Here is a 4,515-nt window from a genome sequence, read left to right as displayed (position 1 = left end):
CATGTGGAATCACTCCAACTATACCACAATGCAACATGTTTTAGTGAGACAGCCAATGCTAATTCTCTTGGGCTGAGTTCCAAATAGCTTCCTATTCCCTATAGAATATATTTAGATTTGTTTAACACTTATTTGGTTACTACATGATCATATGTGTATTTTCATAGTTTTGATGTCTTCAATATTATTCTACAATGTAAGAATAGTCCAAATAAAGAAAAAACCCTTGAATGAGTAGGTGTTCCAAACGTTTGACTGGTATGTATAATCTCTTAACAATAGGACCATGGAAAAGGTCTGTTGAAATGAATACTTAGTGGTGTGAGAAAGTGACACAAGCTTCCTCTCTGGTTCCATCCCCAATAGTAACTGGGTCATTATTGGATTGTGGGTAATTCTGTCCCTGGACTTTGGCACCATATAAAAAATGACAATAACATTTATTTAACTGTTATTTAATAAGAAACCTATGTAAATCCTTTATACTGATAAACATTATTTGTATGCATTGTAGAAAATACTGGTGCCTAGATAATGGGCTTTTTCCTATGGTGATGGTAAGATGTAGTGACATTTCTGATAAGAAACATATTATTTTGAATGACATGAATTAAACAAAGACATTGTATTTTCTGTAGAGATAACCCCCTCCCCCCAGCAGAGCAATTAAGTTCATTGAAGTTATCCAAATACATGAATCATCAATGGCTAACATAACAAATGTAGTTTTAAAACACATGTAGTCATTTCATAGCCTGTGTATCATTAAACAAAAGTAATTTAGTATAAAAAGATTATCCACCCAGGACCAAGTTTAGAAAACCCTGATTTAGCAGACACTCCCATCAAGAGCTACCCACAGCTTGTAGATTCATCTAAGATAGCCGGCGAGACAACCACACATCAGACGTATCCCAACCATGTATCACAATACATACAAAAACCATATACAATGCATTCGTAAAGTATTCAGACTCCTTGACTTTTTCCAAATTTTGTTACTTACAGCCTTATCTAAAACGGAATAAATCATTCCCCCCCTCACCAATCTACACACAATACCCCATAATGACAAGACAAAAACATCACATTTACATAAGTATTCAGACCCTTTAATCCATACTTTGTTGAAGCCCCTTTGGCAGCGATTACAGCCTCGTGTATTCTTGGGTATGACGCTACAAGCTTGGCACACCTGTATTTGGGAGTTTCTCCCATTCTCTCTGCGATGGCTCAAGTTGTCAGGGATGGGGAGCTCCTGCACAGCTATTTTCAGGTCTCTCCAGAGATGTTCGATCGGGTTCAAGTCCGTCTCTGGCTGGGCCACTCAAGGACATTCAGAGACTTGTCCCGAAGCCACTACTGCATTGTCTTGGCTGTGTGTTTAGGGTCGTTGTCCTGTTGGAAGGTGAACCTTCACCACAGTCTGAGGTCCTGAGTGCTCTGGACCAGGTTCTCATCAAGGATCTCTCTGTACTTTGCTCCATTCATCTTTCCCTAGATCCAGACTAATTTCCTAGTCCATGCCACTGAAAAACATCCCCAAAGCATGATGCTGCCACCACCATGCTTCACCGTAGGGATGATGCCAGCTTTGTTCCAGACTTGACACTTGGCATTCAGGCCAAAGAGTTCAATCTTGGTTTCATCAGACCAGAGAATCGTGTTTCTAAATGGTCTGAGAGTCCTTTAGGTGCCTTTTGGCAAAACTCCAAGCGGACTGTCATGTGCCTTTTACTGAGGAGTGGCTTCCGTCTGGCCACTCTACCAYAAAGGCCTGATAGGTGGAGTTCTGTAAATAAGGTATTTTTTTATATATAAATTGGGAAAATGTTGTAAAACCTGTTTTTGCTTTGTCATTATGGGGTATTGTGTGTAGACTGATGAGTAAAAAAAAGCAATTTAATCAATTTTAGAATAAGGCTGTAATGTAACAGGATGTGGAGAAAGGAAGGGGTCTGAATACTTCCCAATGCAGTTTGATTATTTATCAACGTTCCTAATATTAAGTACATTGCTTTGCAACAGGAGTAGCATGCACGGCTTGCATGAAAATGAACCGTGGGMAAAAAACATGACATATAATTCACACATATTATTTAGTATATGTAAAAGACAAGATTAACTTCATAACATTTCTATTGGTTGACAATATTGTCACGTGAATGTTGTCCAGCGTATGCAGTCTAAAGCAAGAAACAGCGCATGCCTTTTCCCAGGTCATAGTCGCACGCATCACGTAGCATAGCCCATAGCCCTATATGTTTTAATAAGGTTGATATCACATCTAAAAATGTCCAATAAACAAACGTAGCCTATAGACTAGGACCCCTGGAAACACGGTTAGAGATCACAGAGCCTAGTGAAAACGTGTTCTTAAAGCCAAGTCATTGAGCCTACAGAGCCTAGTGAAAACGTGTTCTTTAAAGCCAAGTCATTGAGCCTACAGAGCCTAGTGAAAACGTGTTCTTATAAGCCACAGTCATTGAGCCTACAGAGCCTAGTGAAAACGTTTCTTAAAGCCACAGTCATTGAGCCTACAGAGCCTAGTGAAAACGTGTTCTTATAAGCCCAGTCATTGAGTTGCCTGGCCACTATGTAAAGAGGACCCCAGCTGTCTCTAGCACATGAATCCTATTTCCTAACCGTGTAGACTACCAGACATACATAGGTGACTTCCAACTTTGGGGAAGCTGATTTTCACCATAAAAATGCACCTTCGTATTAAAGTATCGATGCATTATCATATTTGTAGACTTATGTAAAATAGCTTATTATTCGTAATGCTTGAGTAGATGGATAGTCATAATTCTGACTAATAATATCACTCAATCACTGCTGGCAAAAAAGACCATTCAATGCATGGCTAATCGCGTATAGCGTAGAATAGGCCTGGGTTATAACAGATACGACCGGTTATAACAGATACGGCCTGGGCATAGGGTTATTTCAGATACGCCGGTTATTCAGAACGGCCTGGGTTATTTCACGTGGGTTATTTCAGATACGGCCTGGGTATTCAGATATTTCAGATACGGCCTGGGATCGTAGCTCAAACATATACGAGAGCTGCCCCGGCCAACTAAGTCTTGTATTGTGAAGTGCAAACGTCTAGGAGCAACAACGGGTCAGAAGCGAAGTGGTAGGCCACACAAGCTCACAGAACAGGACCACCGAATGCTGAAGCGTGCAACACTCACCGCCGAGTTCCAAACTGTCTCTGGAAGCAACTTCAACAGAAGAACTGTTCGTCGGGAGCTTCATGAAATGGGTTTCCGTGGCCGAGTAGCTGCACACAAGCCAAAGATCACCATGCGCAATGCTAAGCGTCAGCTGGTGTGGTATAAAGCTTGCCACCATTGGACACCGGGAGCAGTGGAATGTGTTCTGGAGTGATGAATCACACTTCACCATCTGGCAATCCGACAGACAAATCAGGGTTTGGTGGTGCAAGGAGAACGCTACCTGTCCCAATGCATAGGGCCAACTGTAAAGTTGGTGGAGGAGGAATAATGGTCTGGGGTGATTTTCATGGTTTGGGCCCCTTAGTTCCAGTGAAGGGAAATCTTAATGCTACAGCATACAATGACCTTCTAGACAATTCTGTGCTTCCAACTTTGGGCAACAGTTGGGGAGGCCCTTTCCTGTTTCAGCATGACAATGCCCCATGCACAAAGTGAGGTCCATACTGAAATGGTTTGTCGAGATCGTGTGGAAGAACTTGACTGACTACACAGAGCCCTGACCTCAACCCCATCGAACACCTTTGGATGAATTGGAACGCCGACTGCGTGCCAGGCCTAATCACTAACATCAGTGCCCGACCTCACTAATGCTCTCGTGGCTGAATGGAAGTAAGTCCCCACAACAATGTTCCAACATCTAGTGAAAAGCCTTCCCAGAAGAGTAGAGGCTGTTATAGCAGCAAAGGGGAACCAAACTCCATATTAATGCCCATGATTTTGGAATGAGATGCTCAACGAGCTGGTGTCCACATACACTACATGGTCAAAAGTATGTTTCCCTATCGATTGTTTTTGAAAATATTGTGATATTTCTGGCTTGGCCTCTCTACTTGTCAGACAGTCTCAACTCAACAATAATCTGCCCAAATTGAGCACGCTGCATTTCCTTCCGACTGTAGACAATGCAATTTAAAACAATCCACAACTGATTTATTTTTTAAAGAAGGTAATGATCCTCTGAGGCCAAATCGTACTTTAGTAGCCTATTTGGAAGGATTTGATTTATTTCCGTATAGACAGGAGTAGGCTAATTAGGCTATACAATTTTGGCAATTTAATTCAATTAACTTTAGCTTCCTCCAGCCTTATGGACGCGTCGGAACCTCCGTTCGCTATTAGAGTGCATGCTCCGGATGACATGCAATGTCTACACATATATTAGTAGGCTGTATGTAAAGACGAGATAAATTATGAACAGTCTTGATGGTTGAGAATATGATCAAGTGCTTGTCAAATTGTGAATGAAGAGACTGATGAAGTGTGTGCCGCC

At 41.6% G+C, this 4,515-nt stretch overlaps 1 long non-coding RNA gene across 1 annotated transcript; it reads right to left on the bottom strand.

Annotated features, from left to right (window-relative positions):
- Positions 1-2,443: 2,443 nt before the first annotated feature.
- LOC139026923 (uncharacterized) lies at positions 2,444-3,046 on the bottom strand. Its single transcript, XR_011478907.1, has 2 exons — positions 2,991-3,046; positions 2,444-2,932 (listed from the first exon to the last, which is right to left on the bottom strand). It is a non-coding gene; the product is annotated as an uncharacterized lncRNA (long non-coding RNA).
- Between the last annotated feature and the right edge of the window lie 1,469 nt (positions 3,047-4,515).

Source organism: Salvelinus sp. IW2-2015, unplaced genomic scaffold, assembly GCF_002910315.2.
Source record: "Salvelinus sp. IW2-2015 unplaced genomic scaffold, ASM291031v2 Un_scaffold6375, whole genome shotgun sequence".
In the NCBI taxonomy this organism is placed as follows: Eukaryota; Metazoa; Chordata; class Actinopteri; order Salmoniformes; family Salmonidae; genus Salvelinus; species Salvelinus sp. IW2-2015.
This window is presented reverse-complemented; position numbering and strand designations above follow the sequence as displayed.